This window comes from Arvicanthis niloticus, chromosome 4 (genome assembly GCF_011762505.2).
Source record: "Arvicanthis niloticus isolate mArvNil1 chromosome 4, mArvNil1.pat.X, whole genome shotgun sequence".
In the NCBI taxonomy this organism is placed as follows: Eukaryota; Metazoa; Chordata; class Mammalia; order Rodentia; family Muridae; genus Arvicanthis; species Arvicanthis niloticus.
This window is the reverse complement of record NC_047661.1, coordinates 43,429,840-43,451,523: the sequence shown is the minus strand read 5'-3', so window position 1 is coordinate 43,451,523 and position 21,684 is coordinate 43,429,840. Positions and strand designations below refer to the sequence as shown.

Below are 21,684 nucleotides of genomic sequence, written 5' to 3'. Positions count from 1 at the left end.
AGTGTTAACCTATTATTCTCAAACTTTGTTCCTAGGCCAGGTCATTACCGCAGTGTCTGTTCTAATTTATAGTCAACAGGAAGCAACTCAGCCCCTCAGTCTGTTCTCTTTCCCAGACATTCTTCTGCATCTGGCAGAGTACTTGCAAACACTAATTTGCTAAGGATAGACTGCAGGGGTGAACTGTAGCTGATTGGCTCGAGTTGGCACCAACTTTAAATATCTTGTACAGTATCCACAGACTTCCTTGATCTTTTGCTTGGCTGTCTAAATTTCCCCTGTTTCCCATTAGTCTCATTGAGAGGTCCCTACACTGTAGTAAGAGCCTCTTTCCCATTTAAAGCCTTTCATTACTTTCCCAGACATCGCTTCCTAGTTTGATGGTGGAAAGGGAAAAAAAAAAAATCAGGCTTCAGGGAGAGGTTTTCTAGAATTAAACAAACAGATTACATCAGTGTTTAGTGTTTTCCTGTTCTTTTAAGAATTAGGGCAAATTATATCGTTGTTTTGTGGGGTTAGACAAAGAAGAAGGTCACCAGTTGTTCCATGGGGAGCATGTTAGATGGCCTCACTCACCGTCAGTCAGTCATAGCTGATGATGTTGGCGTCTGTGATCAGACATTCATTTCCTCTCAGCTACAGCCCCCCTCATCATTTTTGCAGTCCTGCTGTGGATGATCGAGGCTGCCTGCACACTCCTCAGAATCCTGCCTGATCCCAACCGTCTCTAAGGTCATTGCTCTCCTCATTCTGATTGATAGCCATCCTTCCTAAATGTCTCCACGTTTTGTTCCTCAGAACACATACAAAATGATTTTTCTCTAAAATGTATCAGTATAATTGCAGCCTCTGTTTTCTTTTTATAAATAGTAAAGCCATTTATTACACATTCTGCAAGTCCTTATAGTGCCAAAATTGTGTGAAAATCTAACATTTTGAAACTTCTGAATGAATCTTACATCACAAGTTAATTGTACACCAAGTCAAGTTTTAGAGAAATGAGAAAAGAACCAAATATCTGGCTCACGTGTTTATCATTTTTTCTTAGTGTTTGGGTTTATTGTTTGTTAGACGTCTGCTTTCTCCATCTCCCTTCTCATTTTTATACTTCTCTTGTTTGAGGATAATGATAAACCACTATTTTTACCTATGTTGATGGCCCAAGTCTAGAAGGTATTAAATAGTTTAGTCTTTACTTTGTACCGTGGGGTAGGGAGTGGGAGTAGAAGCAGAGCCTGGGGCAGATATTAGAGGTTCCCATTTGTGTCAGAAGCACAAGGCCCTACAGAGATTGTGTCATTGAGGAAATAATACATTGAGGACCACAGATATGTCATAGATGAGCAAAACAAAATAAAAAGTAGTGTGGAAACTGCAGAGTACACACCCCAAATGGTAGGTAGCATGGAAACTGCAGAATATATACTCGCGATGGCAGGTCTAGCATGATTCATCACTTCTCAGATGCTGCCACTGAGAGCTGCAGGCTCAGAGGTGCCAGATTCCTAAATTCTGATGCTATCATCCTTATCACTGTGATAGATCACAAATAGTACTTTATGTTTTGTACATGTGTTATTATTCTGTGATAATACCACCCTGCCTCGGGACCTCTAATTGGAAGTTTTTGCTCTGAAAAGTCTCCAGGATTAAAATGAAGGTAAAAAGTTCAAGAAACAGGAAACAGTTCTATGAGACTCAAGGATACTGAGCATTGGGGATGAGGTCAGAGAAGCCAGCATAAGTGGTTTCCATCATGATACCTTGTACTTTAAATTGCAGAATAAAGGAAGTGATGAGAGTTGTAGGGAAGTGGCCTTTCTTTTGAGGGAGATGGAAAAGATTCTAGAGCCTCCATTAGAGAAAAGGAAACCATCATCTTGTCATGACCTAGAAAAGAAAAGCTACAGAAAAAAAAAAGGTAGGTTTCCAAGATCTATAAAATTTCCAAAGGAGAGTTTCCAATTTTGACATCTTTGTGCTACAAAGAACTGAGTCTTACTGAATAACAGAGCTGAAGGCATGTCCACATCTTGTTTTTGCAATACCACAACCGTTATACAACCATGTAAATGTTGCTTCAAGAACATGCAGTGGTCAATGGAAACTTGAAAAGAGGCATCTCTCCTTGAGACAGCAATTCCACTATACATGCCTGAGGGACTTTGCAAAGCCACTGCCTACCAACACATCTTATATTTACTTAACCTTTGGTTTAACTATTTCTAAATGTAACCTCTGTGCTGTTTATATACATTGTTATGTATTGTCGATTAGTATAATATGGGCTCAAGTTAAAAAAGTTTATTCATTTACATCTTTGGATTGATCTTGAGGCCATGATCAGAGACAGCACAAAGAAAAACAAATGAAGACCACACACAGCCAGCAGCAGCACCTATGTTAGGTGCTTTCCAGGGTCACTTGAACCATTCAGGTCATATTCTGGGATAATACTTAATGACAGCAAAAAGTTCCACAGCATAATTTTAGAGCATAGGCTGTAAACTAGTATATGAATTTTGAGCCTGAGTTTTAAATCATGTAAATTTCTGTGTACATTTTAATATATGAAATTGTTAATATTATTTATCTCTTGATCATAAGTTGATATTTCTTACCAATTATTTTCCTATATATTCATAACCTCAGTTTCATTTTGTAATTTAAGCAATATTCCTCTTAAAGTTTGTTTTCAAAATGCTTATTTGTGGTACTTTTTAGGGCTCAACTTTATCCCACACTTTGAGGTTATGAAAGGTCACACTGAACAAGAGGACAGTGGAAGTGATATTCCACACCCTTCAGCCAGCCTCTGTTACAAGGACCAAATGTTTTCCGGTGTCATGTGTTTGTTATAAGAATTATGTTCCCATGGTCTATGTTCCTTGAGCAAAGAAAAAAAAATCAAAAACATGTTCTCACTCACTCCTGACTCGTAATTTCAAACAGTCACTTTTCATATGGAGACTGTCTTAATTTTTATTATATTTTATTTTCTATTCTTTCTTTCTTTTTGTTATTTTTGAATTTTGTGTACGGGCCCTGTGTTTGTGTCATTTCCACGTCTTCTCTCTAAATCTTCTTGTGTCCTTCCCTCTCCTCAAAATAATGTCCTTTTATTCCTTAATTATTATTGTTACACATATGCACACACATACATATGCATATGTACATACATACATATAAATGTATAAATATAGCCAACTGAGTCTCTTTAAAGTTGTGTGCGTATTTGTGTGTGTGTGTGTCTGTTTGTCTGTCTGACCCATTGGGATCCCTCTCTCAGCAGACAATAAATCCCCATAAATCTTTATCTAGTTGAGAGATTTGTGAAATTTTCCTCACCGATGATGACATGTCAACTGGTATTGCCAAGGTCCAGGTCTTGTTTAGGCTACGTTCCTACTATATTTAGAAGACATTATCTAGAGAAGATATCCCAGGCCTCTGGATCTTACAATCATTCTCCTCTTCTTAATGTTTAAAAGCAGTCTGCATTCTGTGGAGACATCCTTCTTTTCATACTTAAGCTTCACAAGGCAGAGAAATGTATATTTTGTTTACTCAGTGTGCCAGCTCTTACCCAGTTCTCAGAAACAGATAAACATATGTTGAACAAGTAAAAGAAAACTTAAGCAGATAGGGTCTACTTTGTGGGGAGCCAGAGAGAAGATTATATATCACCATATCACCATAAAGGGGGACATTCAGGTTAGAGTTCAGACAAAATGAGTGTGTGGTACTTAGCTTGTCTGAATTAAATCTGTTTTAAGAATGCTAAGCCCATAGTCATAGCTGAACAGAACCTTTGCTTCTCATCACTGTTTCAGGAGCTTTTAATTTCTATATGAATGGACCAAGGCAGTGGTCTCTCTTCCACAAGCATAAACATAGAGGGCTATGAAAAAATTTTTATTCATGAAATGGCATTGCTGCCAATGCAACCGCAAAGGGAAGAGTTTAAAGAGGGTGCATTTCATGCCAAAGAAAAATAAATAAAAAAAATATACTACACAATCACAAATGACCTACAATTACTTTTTTGCATACTGTCCAAATTTGAAAATTACTATATTTTATACAGCCCATTTATTAGCAAGGATCTTAAAATGTTCACATGGTAAATGCACAACTACACTTCAAGCATAAAAATGAAGAAAAAATAATAACATTAATACAGTATCCAGATCTACTCAATTAAAAATAATAAAATTAGCCATAACAACAGCTACTATGCATATTCAGGTGAGTTCTCACAAAAGAATCTTCCTAAGCTTATCTTTTCTTATGTTAATATAATTCTTTTGAGTTTATTAAATGTCCTTGAGCATCATAGAGCCAGAAAATTTAAAAAAAAAAAAAAAAACCTCCATTCTTTTCATGTTTAGTAAAGAGAGCTTTGTTCTCAAGTGACAGAACTCATTTCTTCAAGGATGAAGTTTCTAATTCACTCTGCCCAGCTGAGGTTGTGAGCTCTTGCCAGTACAGTTAAACTGAGACTTCCTTCCAGGTAAGGGACACCATCAGAAAGTTCCTTGAATCTTTCTCTGTAGAGTAGCGACATGTATGAACAATCTCTAACAGCTTGGGAGCTGTAACTGCTAAGTAGAAGGAGTCTAGAGATGGCTAATGAGGAAAGTGTTTCGTGAATGATATGAAATTTGAATGTGGAATGTGATGCACAGAGTTGTTAAGAGGTGAGTGATATGCACTGAAAGAAACTTCAGGAACTGGAGGCACTGGATGCATATAAAATGTGATCATTGGTACTGCAGCAAGTAGATAACTGCTGAGCAAAGCCATTGACAAGCCTGAGAATGTTCCAGGTGGACGTGAACTTTAAAGGATTAGGGTGTTGAAGACAGCTTCTGAATGGAGGGTCTAAAGTAAAGCATTATCTTATGGATGAGAAAACTGTTCAGACGACATGAATTCTTCCCTTTTACAACAAATCAATATCATTTGTTCCATATATCTCCCATCCTGCTAACAGTTTTTGAAATGTAACAGAAAAAATAACCCAAAATTCTGAATAAATCTTACAATAAGCTGTAAGTTCACTTTTTAACACAATAGTTTAAAATTAATTTTATCATAAATTTATTTTAATGATACTACTACTTGTCACTGTATGTGTACACTATAAAATGTTGGAAAAAAAACATCTAATCAGGAAGATGTGGGCTGAGGAGAAGCTCGTTAAACCCAAAATTTGGTCAAAAATAAATGGAAAAACTGAATTAAAAAAATAAGAAAGAGGACACAGGTGCTAGCAGCTGTCACAAGCTTTGGGGAGAAAGCTAGAGCCAGCTTCTTGTAAGTTATCCTAAGCAGTAAATAAAACACTTTTCTTCTTAAAAGTGTTGTTATTCTCTTAAAGTGTTTATTGAACTTAAGTGTGTTGTTTTATTTTAAATTTACAAGTAAAAATTAGACATATTTATGAAGTATAAAGTGATTCATATATGTATCATAATGTGGTTTGCATATTCATCACTTCAAATGCTTATAAATTTTGCTCAAATTTTGCTCTTCTATTTTGAAGGACAGAAACTGTGTTTTCTTTTCTCTACCTTAGCACTCCAGAGTGTCATCTTATGCAGCTATAACTTGATGCCTATTGACCTGTCTTTCCCTCACCTTCCCACACTACATTAGAGGCTTTAGCTATTGCTCTCATAAGTGTTTACTTCAGCAAGTCCAATAGTTTTTAGATTCTGCACATTGAAGATACATGTGGTATTTGTCTTACTGGAACTGGCTGATTTTATTTACCATAAGTTTCTGCAGTCTCATCTATGTTGTCATTAAAATCAATGAAGAATTTATAAATCCATAGAAATGTAATCTGCATTCCTGGGTTTGAAGAATTAGTATTCCTAGAATGCCCAACTTCCATGAAGGACTGCATGGATTCATACTGGAAGCAATGCCTTTCAAAATACCAATGTGATTCTTCATAGAAATAGAAAATCAACCCTAAAATTTATATGAAACCACCAAAGACCATAAATAGTTGAAGTAATCATATGTAAAAAGAACATACCCTTTACAAATTTTACAACAAAGCTGTAATTGCCAGAGGCATAGAACCATTGATACAGAACAGAGAAAACATGCAATCAATTGATCTTTTAAAAATAGACAGTCTACACATTGGGAAGGGGTAGCCATGGTAACAGATGGTAGACAAACTTGCTGTTGATGTGCTAACAAATGAAACTGGATTTCTTTTCCTCAGCAGTTACAAACATCAACCTGATATGGGTTAAAGACTCAACCATGAAACACTGAGCTGTAAAACTTCTAGAAGTGAAAGTGGAAGTGCTTAATGGCACAGGTATGGTTAAGGGTTTTATAAATAAATCCTCAAAAGTATCAGCAACAAAAGTCAGAAATGAATAAACAGAATTAATCAAACTAAAATAAGGATGCACATCTGAAACCAAAAGAAAAATGAAAAGAATGTATCTAGGACACAAGCAAATAACTGCAAGGGTGTCATCTTATGAGAGATTAACAGGCAGAAAGTGGAGGTGTTCAAATGTGGTAAAGCCAATTATATACAAGGAGCTCACATAGCCCTATGGCAAAACCAATCTAAATTTAAAAAAATGCGTAAATGATCCAAACAGATATTTCTCAATAAGGAGACATGTAAATAGCTAACAGATATGTGCAAAAAAGTTCTGTCATACAAGTTCTCAGGAAAATGTCAACTAATGCCACCATAAGATGCTATCTCACCCTAATTAGAGTAGATGCTACCAAATTACAAAAGATAATGAATGCCAAAAGTGATGCCAAGAAGAGTGGACCTTTGCGTGTTGTTGGTAGGAATGCATATTAGTAAAGTCATCATGGAAAGTATGAGAAGTTATATAAAGAATACCATATGCCCCAACCACCGTATATTGGGTGTCTATCAAAAGGAAGTTATATCAGCAAACCAAAAAAACATCTACGTGAATGGGTTTAGTGTAGCATTACACAAAAGCAAATATCTGAAATTATCCTGTTTGTCATCTGAATGAATTGATAGTGAAAATGCATTATAAGCATAACAGAACACTACTCAGCTATCAAAAACGACAGATTGACTTTCAGTGTATAGAAGAACATGATTGGCATCTAGATAAAACAGAGAACTACAGGGGGTTGGTGATAAGAGTAATTCAGAGGGCCACAGCCCATTTCTGCCACTCTAGCTTGGCAGAGAATAATACTCTGATCTGATGCACATTTAAATTTATTAATAGGCAGGACACCATAATGAGTCGTTATGCCTAGCATTTTGGTAAATCTTTCCAGATCGTAAACCTATAAAAGTAAACTCAATAATCACATCCACTCAGAATCCTCTCTAACCAGCCATTGGCATCTCTTGTACAGTTTTAGATTATACCAGAAAGCTCAACAAGGGCCTGAAGGGAGTGAGGTGACATCTATGAGGCTCTTGTTGAACCAGGGCACTCACACATTCTGTAACAAAGTTATGTAAAAAATATATATTGTTGGCATTTACATACATGTATGTATATGAGAGAGTCTCTCTCTCTCTCTCTCTCTCTCTCTCTCTCTCTCTCTCTCTCTCTGTGTGTGTGTGTGTGTGTGTGCTGATATAGAGAGTTGATGAAATATTCCTTGAGGTTGGAGCTAACAAGGGTACCAGGATTAAAATAATAGATAATTTCATGTTAATCTTCATATATGGAGCAAAAAGAGATAATATCCTAAATTACAGGCAGATTATTTTTAGAAATGACTACACAATACACAAGCAACCTAAACACTTGAGTCTCTCAATATCCTTGCCAATATGTACTGTTTTGCATCCTTTAATTATACGTTGTCTAGTGGATGTGAGATGGTATCTCATTATGGTTCTCATTTCCATGTCATGCAACCCAGAAAGCAAGACAGCAAGCAACAGTATTCCTCTATGAATCTTGCTTTGAGTTCCTGATTTCCCTCAATGATGGACTGTAACTTGAAAATATGAGGCAAATAAGCTCTTTGTCACCCCAGAAAATATAATTTCCTAATTACTACAGGTACTTGAGATAAGGTTCCTGTTTTAATTTGGATACCTTCTTTGGAAAACATCTATTCTGATCTTTTACTCATTTCATATTTCATTATGTATGTAATTTTAATACATTGTTAGAAATAATTTTGTGGGTTATATGATTTTTAATAATACTTTATCTTTGTCTGCTGATTGCTGCTCACATTTTTGACCATGATCACTAAAGCACTAAATTTTTTTGTTTTTGTTTTTATTATACATTTTAAATAGTTTTGGTTTTCACAAATGAACACACTGTATTTACATAATTTCCACTATACCTGTATTTTGGTTATACACCTTGGAATTCATATTGTCTCAGGTGCTGCATCCCTGAAGAAAAATGATTCTTCTCCCTCAGTAGCCATTGACTGCTTGTAACTCTTCATGTAGGGATGGGACATTGTGAACATTCCCCATCCAAGTTGGCATGTTAACTGATGTGATCATTATATATGTCTTATTCATGAAATTATTGTGTTGGGATTTCATGAGTGAAGCTGTTGGGTCTTGAGGATACTACCAAGCAGCAGATAAACTGCTTCTCTCATTCTAAACATCTTTCTGCCCCTTCTTCTGTGTTATTCATCAAGCCTTAGTTGTGGGTCACCAGTTCATACTTTGTACCACATTGTCACTTACTCTATTCAATTGACCAGTGATGGATCTTGCAAAAAGAAGCATGTTGATGAAGCATGAGAGCTACACTTAACTATGGGTATAAGTATTTAGAACATAATTAAAAGCTATACTGATTTAGGTAAATAGTAGTAGTGAGTTCTCTTCTAGGGTCTATGACCTCTTTGGTTATGGGCAATTGGCTAGACTTACAGTATAAAGCATGGGTTCTCACTTATTGGGTAGGCCTTAACTCCAATTATAGAGCTATTGGCTATCTATAAGACATAAGAACCACTATTGCACCATTGGGGATATCTTGCCAAACATGCCATTACTGTTCGTAGACATTAAAGCAGGGTAATGAATATTGATTACTTTTCTACCTTGGCAGTTTGCATAGCACCCCCCAATACTACAAGAGCTAGTCCTTAGAAAAGAGGGTTTCCAGTCAGTTCCAGCTCTAACTCTGTACTAACAAGTCCTATGTCTGAAGCGTGTGGGGTCTTCAGCAACTTGTCTTATATCCCAGTTGTAGGAGGCAACCAGAGGCATTGACCAAAGTTTTAGTTTTTGTTTATGTACAATTTTCGATTTCCATCTTTTTGTGTGTATTCATTTGGTGGTCTATCTACTAAATCGTAACTTGACCCCAAATCATCAAAATTCACTCTTATCTGCCTTTCACTTCATAGGTTTTAATTATTAATAAGTAATTTAGAAACAAAGATGGTTAAAATTTTGTATGGAATAGTGGTAAATGTATATAAATTCTAGGAAGAATATAGACACAGACACTCAATATTATACAGTAATCCCCATACCATCTATTTTTTAGAAATAAAACTTTAAAAATATGGGTTACAAGATATCTGCTTAAAAATTATATATAGGCACAGGTTCAGTGTTCAGGCGGACTGAACTGAAGAGTGTTAATAAAAATTAATCAATGAGGAATATTATGTAAAAAATAAAAATTTAAAAAACCCAAGACATATGTATGCACTCATTACTCAGACTTATATACTAGAGGGTAAGTAGAGAAGTAAGAGGAAGTAAATGTTGAACTTGTAAAGGACACTGTACTCAAAAGACAATAGGGAATAATTGGAACCCCAGGGGAACAAGGGATGCAAGAACCCCTGCCTGGCCAATTGCACTGGTTTCTTCCAGTCTGTGCCAGTGCCCTGAGCAGACCTTGAGTGACAGCTATGCACCCAATCACACACACCCAGAAGAGGCTGAACTCCCAAGAGCTCTAACACATCCAGGATCATAGGTGAGGAAGCCACAACACCCACCCCAAACAGGGAATAATTAGGACCACCAGGGACCCAAGGATGCAGGAACCCCAGCACAGCCAGTGGCACAGGTTCCTTCCCATCAGCATCAATTCCCTGAGCAGACCTTGGGCCCCAGCTCTGCACACAATCCCACAACACCCAGTGGAAGCTGGACTCCAAAGAGCTCAAACACACCCAGAAACATAGGCTCTTAGGATCATAGAATCTTAGGATCACAGGATCTCAGGAGTTTGGTCACACCAGGATTTCAGAATCCCAGAAACAGCCTGACTCCCAGGAGCACTTATGCCCAGGATCACAGGATCACAGGATCACAGGATCACAGGATCACAGGATCACAGGATCACAGGATCACAGGATCACAGGATCACAGGATCACAGGATCACAGATATAGCTGGACTCTGGGTGGGGGGGGGTGGTTCTGACACAATCAAGATAACAGGAGAGACAGGCTCCAGTCAGAGACAGTGAGTGCAGGTAGCACTAAAGATAACCAGATGGCAAAAGGCAAGCAAGATCATAAGCAACAGAAACCAAGGTTACTTGGTATCAGAACCCAGTTCTCCCACCATAGCATGTCCTGGATACCCTATCACACTGGAAAAGCAAGATTCAGATTTAAAATCACTTCTCCTGATGATGATAGACGACTTTAAGAAGGACATAAAAAACACCCTTAAAGAAATACAGGCGAACACAGGTAAATAGGTAGAAGTCCTTAAAGAGGAAACACAAAAATCCCTTAAAGAATTACAAGAAAACACAACCAAACAGGTAAAGAAATTGAACAAAACCATCCAGGATATAAAAATGGAAGTAGAAACAATAAAGAAATTACAAAGGGAGACTTCCCTGGAGATAGAAAACCTAGGAAAGAGATCAGGAGCATGGATGCAAGCATCACCAACAGAATACAAGAGATAGAAGAGAGAATCTCAGGTGCAGAAGATAGCATAGAAAACATTGACACAACTGTCAAAGAAAATGCAAAAAGACCTTAACCCAAAACATCCAGAAAATCCAGGACACAAAGAGAAGACCAAACATAAGGATAATAGGTATAGATGAGAGAGAGTGAGGATTCCCAACTTAAAGGGCCAATAAATATCTTCAACAAAATAATAGAAGAAAACTTCCGTAATCTAAAGAAAGAGATGCCTACAAATACACAACAAACCTACGGGGCACCAAATTGATTAGACCAGAAAAGAAATTTCTCCCATCACATAATAATCAAAACAGTAAATGCAAAAAAACAAAGAATATTAAATGTTCTTTAATATTTAATTAAATTTAAGGAGGAAAGATCAAATAACATATAAAGGCAGACCTACCAGAATTACACCAAACTTCTCACCAGATACTATAAAAGCGAAAAGATCCTGGTCAGATGTCATACAGACCCTAAGAGAACACAAATGCCAGCCTAGACTACTACACCCAGCAAAACTCTCAATTACCATAGATGGAGAAATCAAGATATTCTGTGACAAAAGCAAGTTTACACAATATCTTTCCACAAATCCAGCCCTACAAAGGATAATAGATAGAAAACTCCATCACAAGAAGGAAAATTACACCCTAGAAAAAGCAAGAAAGTAATCATCTTCCAACAAACCCAAAAGAAGATAGCCACACAAACATAATTCCACCTCTACTAACAAACATAACAAGAAGCAACAATCACCTTTCATTAATATCTCTTAACATGAATGGACTCATGTCCCCAATAAAAAGACATAGAGTAAAGGACTGGCTACATAAACAGGATCCAGAATTTTGCTGCATACAGAAAATGCACAACAGTGACAAAGACAAATGCTACCTCAGAGTAAAAGGCTGGCGAATAATTTTCCAAGCAAACGGTCCCAAGAAACAAGCTGGAGTAGCCATTCTAACATCTAAGAATATCGACTTTCAACCAAAACTTATCAAAAAAGATAGGGAAGAACACTTCAAACTCTTCAAAGGAAAAATCTACCAAGATAAATTCTCAATTCTGAAAATCTATGCTCCAAATGCAAGGGCACCTGCATTCATAAAAGAAACTTTATTAAAGCTCCAAGCACACATTGCATCTCACACAATAATAAGAGTAGGAGACTTCAACTTCCCATTCTGAGCAATAGATTGATCATGGAAACAGAAACTAAACAGAGACACAGTGAAACTAACAAAAGTTATGAACCAAATGGATTTAACAGATATCTAAAAAACATTTCATCCTAAAACCTTTTTCTCAGCAACTCATGGTACCTCCTCCAAAACTGACCGTATAATTGATCACACAACAGGCCTCAAATGATGCAAGAAGATTGAAATAATCCCATGTATCCTATCAGATCACCACAGGCTAAAGCTAGTCTTCAATCACAATAACAACAACAACAACAAATAGAAAGCCCACATTCATGAGGAAATTGAACAATGCTCTACTCAATAATAACTTGATCAAGAAAGATTAAGAGAAAGAAATTAAAGAATTTTTGGAATTTTGTGAAAATGAAGGCACATCATACCAAAACACAATGAAAGGAGGAGAAAGCATACACTAGCAGCTTGACAACACACCTGAAAACTCTAAAACAAAAACAAGCAAATACACCCAAGAGTAGTAGATAGCAGAAAATAATCAAACTCGGGGCTGAAATCAACCAAGTAGAAACAAAAGAACTATACAAAATATCAACAAAATCAGGAGCTAGTTCTTTGAGAAAATCATCAAGATAGATAAACCCTTAGCCAGACTAACCAGAGGGCACAGAGACAGTATTCAAATTAATAAAATCAGAACTGAAAAGGGAAACAAAACAACAGAACCCAAGGAAATTAAAAAAAAAAAAAATCATCAGATCCTACTACAAAGGCCTATACTCAACAAAACTGGAAAATCTGGAGGAAATGGACAATTTTCTAGACAGATACCAAGTACCAAAATTAAGTCAGCATCAGATAAGCCATCTAAATAATCCCACAGCTCCTAAAGAAATAGCAACAGGCATTAAAAGTCTTTCTACCAAAAAAAGCCCAGGACCAGATGGTTTTAGTGCTGAGTTCTGTCAGACCTTTCAAGAAGACCTAATACCAACTCTCTATAAACTATTCCACAAAATAGAAACAGAAGGAACACTACCCACTCATTATATGAAGCCACAATTATGCTCATACCTAACCCTCACAAAGACCCAACAAAGAAAGAGAACTTCAGACTAATCTCCCTTATGAATATCGATGCAAAAATACTCAATAAAATTCTCACAAACCAAATCCAAGAACACATCAAACAATCATCCACCGTGATCAAGTAGGCTTCATCCAAGAAATGCAGTGATGGTTCAATATACAGAAATCCATCAATGTAATTCACTATAAAAACAAACTCAAAGTAAAAAACACATGATCATCTCACTAGATGCTGAGAAAGCAATTGACAAAACTTAACACCCCTTCAAGGTAAAAGTCTTGAAAAGATCAGGAACTCAAGGCTTATACCAAAACCTAGTAAAAGCAATATATAGCAAATCAGTAGCCAATATCAAACTAAATGGAGAGAAACTTGAAGCAATCCCACTAAAATCAGGAACTAGACAAGGCTGCCCACTCTCTCCCTACCTATTACGTATAGTAAGTGAAATCCTAGCCCAGGCAACTAGACAACAAAAGGAAGTCAGGGACATACAAATTGGAAAGAAAAAAGTCAAAAGTCACTATTTGCTGATGATATGATAGTATACTTAAGTGACCCCAAAACTTCCACCAGAGCCAGGCAGTGGTGGTGCACTCCTTTAATCCCAGCACTTGGGAGGCAGAGGCAGGCCAATTTCTGAGTCTACAGAGTGAGTTCCAGGACAGCCAGGGCTACACAGAGAAACCCCCCTGTCTTGAAAAATCAAAAAAAAAAAAAAAACCAAAAAAAAAAACCAAACAAACAAACAAAAAAAAACCTTCCACCAGAAAAATAAATTAGGGGAAAGATAGCCTTCACAATAGCCACAAATAAGATAAAAATACCTTGGTGTAAATCTAAGCAAGGAAGTGAAAGATCTGTATGACAAGAAATTCAAGTCTCTGAATAAAGAAATCAAAGAAGATCTCAGAAGATGGAAAGATCTTCCATGCTCAAATATTGGCAGGATTAATATAGTAAAAATGGTCATCTTGCCAAAAGCAATCTACAAATGAAATGCAACCTCATGAATATTCCAACTCAATTCTTCATAGAGTTAGAAAGAGGAATTTATAAATTCATTTGAAATAACAAAAACCCCAGATAGTGAAAACTATTTTCAGCAATAAAAGAACTTCTAGGGGAATCATTATCTCTTTCCTCAAGCTGTACTGTAGAAACAAAAACAAACAAACAAACAAACAAACAAACAAAAAACTGCATGGTATTGGTACAGAGACAGGCAGGAAGATCAATGGAATAGAATTGAAGACCCAGAAATAAATCCACACACCTATGGTCACTTGGTCTTTGACAAAACTGCCAAAACCATTCAGTGGCAAAAAGACAGCATTTTCAAAAAATGGTGCTGGTTAAACTGGAGGTCAGAATGTAGAAGAATGCAAATCATCCATTCTTACCTCTTTGTACAAAGCTCAAGGCCAAGTGGATCAAGGACCTCCACATAAAACCAGATACACTGAAACTAACCGAAGAGAAATTATGTAATACCTCAAACACATAGGCACTGGAGAAATGTTCCTGAACAGAACACAAATGGCTTATGCTCTAAGATCAAGAATTGACAAATGGGACCTCATAAAATTGGAAAGCTTCTGTAAGGCAAAGTACATTGTCAATAGGACAAAATGGCAACCAATTGATTGGGACAAGATCTTTACAAATCCTACATCTGACAGAGGGTTAATATCCAATATATAGAAAGAATTTAAGAAATTAGACTCCAGACAATCAAATAAGAATATTAAAAAGTGGGGTACAGAGCTAAATAAAGAATTTTCAACTGAGGAAACTCGAATGGTTGAAAAGCACCTAAAGAAATGTTCAGCATTTTTAGTCATCAGGAAAATGCAAATTAAAATAACCCTAATATTCCACCTCACACCAGTCAGAATGGCTAAGATCAAAAACTCAGGTGATAGCAGATGCTGTCAAAGATTTGGGGAAAGAGGAACACTCTTCCATTGTTGGTGGAATTGAAATCTAGTACAACCACTCTGGAAAGCAGTCTGGCAGTTCCTCAGAAAATTAGACATAATATTACCAGAGGACCCAGCTATAACACTCCTGGGCATATACCCAAAGGATGCTCCAACATATAACAAGGATACATGCTCCACTGTGTTAATAGCAGCCTTATTGACAATACTCAGAAGCTGGAAAGGACCCAGATCTCCTTTAACAGAGGAATGGATAGAGAAAATATGGTACATTTACACAATGGCGTAGAACTCAGCTATTAAAAACAATAAATTCATGAAGTTCTTAGGCAAATGGATGGAACTAGAAAATATCATCCTGAGTGAGATAACCCAATCACAAAAGAAAACACATGATATGTACTCACTGATAATTGGTATTAGTTCCAAAGCTTGAAATACCCAAGATACAACTCTCAGATCACATGAAGCTCAATAACAAGGTAAACCAAAGTTTGGGTGCTTTGGTACTTCTTAGAAGGCGTAATAAAATACTCATGGGAGGAAATATGGAGACAGTGTGAAACAGAGAATGAAGGAAGGACTGTCCTACTGCATATGGGGGTCCAGCCCATGTACAGTCCTCAAATGAAGACACTGTTGGTAATGCCAGGAAGTGCATGCTGACAGGAGCCTGATATAGCTGTCTCTGGTGAGGCTCTGCTAGAGTCTGACAAATACAGAGGCAAATGCTTGCAGCTAACCGTTGAACTGATCATAGGGTTCCCAATGGATGAGTTAGAGAGAAGACTGAAGGAACTGAAGGGGTTTGTGTCCCCATGGGGAGAGCAACAATACCAACCAACCAGACCTCCCAGGGTCTAAACAGCCAGCCTATGAACACACATGGAGAGATCCATGGCTCCAGCCATATATGTAGGGAAGAATGGCCTATTCAAACATAGAAGAGGAGGCCCTTGGTCTTGTGAAGGCTGAATGCCCCAGTGTGGGGGAATGTGAGGACAGGGAGGCAGAAGCATGGTGGCTGCCAGAATGATTGGTGAGACTTGCTCATGCTGGGACAAAGAATGATGCTGACCTGTGAGCTTGCTTGATGCCCTGACAATGGTGAGAGGAAAGCTATATTGGACATATGTTCCTCAACCACCTTTGCCTGCCTATATCCCAGATGGGACAAGCTGCCTTGCCTCAAGCTTTTAGACCTTGTGGAACAGAGAATCAAAAAGAGAAGTTATAATGACTCTTGTATTTTCCTTAAATGTGACCAGTTATTCAGACTCAATCATGGACTGCTCTAGAAATCAATCCAATATTGGAAATAACAGTTTTCATTGGGAAGGCTGGTTCTGGACATTTTCAGAAATGTATTTGAAAGTTAGCTGCAGTTCTCTATGATGTTATGTTATCAAGAGATAAAGCTGGAACAGGATCTGGATTTCAAGCAAGTGTTAGTACATGTGTTAAGGCTCTTTTAATTGTCATGTTAAAATTACTTTTGTTTCTTCTACAGTATTTAATGTAAGTTGTATTGATTGTACACTTTCTAATTGTGTTAGTGTGTTGAAAGCTGGCATGTCTGTTACAGTGGTCTATCAACCAGCTGTAGGAAAACAACCAGTTTGTTTTTTTTCCTTAGTATTACAGGACCTAGATATTCTGAAAAAAAAAATGCAAGTTCTGGAAAAAGTGAAAAAAAGCATTAAGCAGAAGCAAGAGGGTAGTAGGCTTGATTATTGCTGGTATAACATCTTTAATTGCATTAATACTTAGCACCACTGTTTCTTCAATTGCTTTGACACAAGAAGTTAAGACAGCTACTTTTCTTAACCATTTAGCAAAAAAAAAAAAAAAAATGTTACTAATGTGTTGAGTATTCAAGAGAATTTAGATAGGCATTTAAAACAAAGAATTGATGTTCTTTATCTTATTCAAATTATTGGAAGGAGGTTGAGAGTTTAAGAGTAAGGAGCCATCTCAAGTGTCATGCCAAATACCAATGGAGTTGTGTGACTTCTAAAATTTACAATGATAGTCATTATAATTAGGAAAAGTTTAAAGACACTTGCCGTGTATTTGGCATAATTCTCACACATCTCTGGATGTTTTAACTTTACATAGTGAGCTTATGAATTTAAAGAAAGTTGCTCTGCTGAGCTTTCATGCTGAAGATACTGCTAATAAAATTATCCATTGCCTGAGGTCAGTATTTCTACTTTGGTCAAGCTTCAAGAATGGCATATATAGCTTGATCATGCTAGCCCTTTTTGTCCTGGGAATACTTTTATTCCTGCCAAAGTACACAGTGGCCAAAGTACACAGCTTGAAACTGAAAATGGATCTCCAGACAGAGATACTAATTTAACAGGCTGGCAAGCCAAGGAAGGGTAACATTCTGCAAAAAGCCTTACCAACCTAAGATATAAGTGCATTGCTTTTGATAATGCATATTCCATGACAGGTAAGGAAGGCATTCTTGTCAGAATGACCTAAGATAGGCTCAGTCTTGTTTATGAAATAAAAGGGGGAAGATCTAGAGAGCTTTTGGGGCTGCTTAGCAAAAATCTTACTTTAGCCAAGGACAAGGAAATGGGCTTCAGGTAGGAATTTGACATTGGACTAGAACAAAGAAATAATTTCAGGCAGGAACCAAAATCTTAGGGTAGAACAAAGAAGTAATTTCAGACAGGAATATAAATCTTAGGCTAGAACAAAAGAAGTAGGCTTCAGGCATGAAAATGACTTTGGGCTAGGACAGGGAAGTAGGCTCAGATATTTTGGTCATCTTGATAAGCCCTTAGAAACAGTGATCGTGGGAGTGACCACGGGATTTTGTTTATTGCCATGCTTGTTCTTTGACTATTTGTGCTTACTTTCTTGCTTGTTTCTTGATTATTAGCATCTATTATATTGTTAGTTCCTCAACCTGGCAACTACCTTAATACTTGTATGTAATTAAAATGGTATAAAAGTAGATTGGGAAAAATTTTAAAAAATAGTTTTTCACAAAAAAATAAAAAATTCTCATTTATTATGAACCAGAGCAAGGTTGTAGATCATGACCAGTGGGAATGAATGTTTTCCTGATACAGAGACAACTTTAGATGTCCTCTTTAGTGTGTAGAATCAGTTTCTCTATATATGTTTCTTCTCAATGTCATTTGATTGAATATTAATAATAACCTGCTTTTGTAAGAATGTAGAACTATACTCTCTAGTAAGTGAAAATGGACAATGTAAGAACCAAGAAATAAAAGATTGCTTATTGAATTTTGAGGCATAAACTGATGTTTCTATATGTGGATATCAAGCTCTACAAGGAAGATTAGCCTCCTCGTTTCTGTAGCTTAAAGAAGTGGAGAAAACCCTTAATAGCCCTGTATTTTTCAAGAATGCTGCACATAATCCAGCCATGTCCAAGCTGCAGCCTGCAGCTTGCAGCCTGCATGTCTATAAATTTATAACAGATCCGTTTGCTTTGTGAATAAGAAAACTAAGCCACCGAATAGTTGAATAACCTGAGCAAGTTTGAAGGTAACTTTTGATACAATTGGGATTTGAAATGCACAGTGCAGAAGTGATTTTGTATGCTTAGATGCCTTGGTTCTGCCCTCCAGCTAAATGTAATGTCTCTGGTTCTTAAAAATTGTTTCTAAAGATGATTCAACCACAGCATTCAAATTAAAAGCTGCAATTTTCTGGTATATTAGGTTCTTTTTTTTGTCCATGTGACCAATAATTCACAGAAGACACAGATGGGAAATATGCTTCTCTGTGCTGTGGTTTCAAAGGATTCAGTCAGTCCATCTTAGGGGGAAAGGATGGCAGAGGAAGCAACTTTGTTTTTATGCCAGAGGTCAATAGTGAGACTCTGCACATGCCACCATCTGGCAGAGGAGGTCCACACAGGAATTTAGTATCATCATGAAAGGTCCACCATTGGTGAATTACTTCAACTAGACACCACACCCTAAAGACTCTTTTGCTCCTTTAGGCTCCCATTCCTCAAACTAAGACCCAAGCATTCAAATGAAAAGCCTGTGGGCAATACTTGAGTTTCAAACCATAACAGCTGATAACTGGTTAATGAATCTACTTTTGATCTTTAAAAACCCTATGATGAAGCAGTGTAAGTTCGTTTACAAATATATGGCATAAAGAAATATTTTTACTTGGCAAAAAATGCGCATTTAGAAATATAAGAACTGGCATAACTCCCAGAAATCTTGTATTTCTGGTATCTTGAACACTTCAAGTTGTAGAAAACATGTGAAAAAAAATGTAATTAGTATTAACCTCACAAAGTCTAGGCTGCCTTATGAACTGCATAACAACAACAAATCCTATTCAAAGAGATCTATATATTTAAAAATAGCATATAGGTTTCCTCGTGGCATTTTCCACAGATTGCTTTAGCTATCTCCTAGCCCTGTCTCCCTAGCTCTCTGTCCTACTACATTATTTGTACCCTTCTGTGATGGTTTGTATTTGCTTGGCCCAGGGAGTGGCACTGATGGGAGGACTGGTCTTGTTCGAGTAGGTGTGGCCTTGTGGTTGTGGGCTTTAATACCCTTGTCCTAGCTGCCTGGGAGCCAGTATTCTGCTAGCAACCTTCAGATGAAGATGGAGACCTCTCAGCTCCCCTGTACCATATCTGATTGGATGTTGCCATGCTCCTGCCTTGATGATAATAGACAGAACCTCTGAACCTGTAAGCCAGCCCCAATTAAGTGTTGTCCTTATAAGAGTTGCCTTGGTCACAGTGTCTCTTCACAGCAGTAAAACTCTAAGACACTTTCTACTCCCAATGTTTCCCATTCCTTCTCACATCTGTCCAATTATCTTCTGTGTCCACTTAAAACCTTTTTTCCCCTCTCATGGGCCCCTTTCCAATGCCCATACTCATTCCCATATAAATATACATATGCAGAAATTATACAGGTTTTTTTTAATGCATTTTAAATCATAAAGAGCACTACTATAGCAATTGTGAAAATTTATACCAAATAGGAATTCCACTATTCCACTGACCAGATGGTGCGGGAGAGGGGCTGCTGTGTTATAGAAGCAGGTGCCGCACACCAGGAGCTCCTGAGGGGGATGGATAAACACTGCACATCCTTCTTCTCATTGTCTCATTAACTTAGGAGCAGCCCTAAAAGGTGAATTGGATGGACCGCATACACAGTGGTCTAGACTCCTGTAACTTCCTGCCCTGTGTTTGAAGTTTCTGTATTCCACTGCTGTTACTTGAAGCATACTGCTGAAGAAAACACCAGAACTTTCTGGATTAACAAGCTGTTATCTATCATTTCTGTGAAAAATAAATACCACAATCAAAAGCAACTTGGAGAGGAAAGGGTTTGTTTGGCTTACAGATCATAAATCATGGTCTTCTAAAGGAAGTCTAGTTAGAAACTCAAACTGGGTGGAAATTTGCAGGCAGGAGATGAAGCAGAGGGCATGAAGTGATACTGCTTACTGCCTTGCTGCTCATCAGGGCTTGCTCTGACTGATTTTTTTTTTTAATAGAATTTAGGACAACCAGCCCAAGAATGGTGCCACCCACAATTGTCTGGGTCCTCCCTTGCTGATCACTAGGTAAGAAAATTGCCTTTATGTTTGTCTACAGCTTGGTCTTATGGTTTCTCGCCTGGACTGAGACACATATTTTACTATCAAAGCAGACCTGGCCTCCAGGTTCCCCAGCATCCCTCAGTCCCTACTTGGCATGCCCCGCCCCCACTCTGGAACTTCCGGCCCAGGGGCTGGGCTGCCCTTTCCCCCAGAGGCTTTGCCCTATATAATACAGACATTTGGTATCTCACCTCCTCCTTCTCTCTGTATGAGTCCTTTCTCTCTTTTTATTCCCCATCCCACGGCTACTTCCTCGACCTCCTTTGGGGTCAGTGAACTTGCCCACTCGAGAGCAGCTTCTCAATAAACCTGCCTTTAATATATTCTAATCTGGTTTGAATTGACTCACTTCACTGGTGGAAAGATAATCTGAAAAGGCTAGGCTGATTCCATGACAAGCTTCAAATTGGCAGTTAATGAGACTAGTCCTAAATCTCTGTTTCCAGGACAACCCAGGCCACAGAAGCTGCCCCACCACCCGACCTGAGGCCGTCAGCAGCAGTTTCCAGACATCCTTAGCTACCTCTGCAGCAAGTTTCCAGCCCCTACACTCTGGTAATGAAACCAACAAATTATTATACAGGTCACCTATCCTGGAATTCCCTACTATGCTTTAAATCAGGTCTACAAGGTCACTTTGTTGTCTCTCTGTCTTGGCAATGGGCGTCCCCAGCACGCGGGACTTCTGCAGAATAAAACACTCTTTATGTTTACAAACTTTCTGAGTCTGGGGTATCATTCTTTAGCAAATCATGGGCACTTACAAACTGTCAGAAGCATTCACAATTGAAGTTCCTATCTCTCAAATGACTAGCCTGTGTCAAGTTGACATGAACCTGGTCCCTGTTAGGAAGCAAGCTTAGCAGCTGCCAACCCCGGCTTGGGTTGTATTATGACTGACCAACTGCTTTACCATCTGAATCATGGAC

At 37.7% G+C, this 21,684-nt stretch overlaps 1 long non-coding RNA gene across 1 annotated transcript in view; it reads left to right on the top strand.

Moving 5' to 3' along the window:
* Positions 1 to 21,446, top strand: part of LOC143441998 (uncharacterized) — a 169,544-nt gene extending 148,098 nt beyond the window's left edge. Inside the window, exons 3-4 of the long non-coding RNA XR_013109848.1 lie at positions 20,651 to 20,719; positions 21,202 to 21,446. This is a non-coding gene — a long non-coding RNA (uncharacterized LOC143441998). The remainder of the gene's footprint in view (positions 1 to 20,650; positions 20,720 to 21,201) is intronic.
* The last annotated feature ends 238 nt before the right edge of the window (positions 21,447 to 21,684 follow it).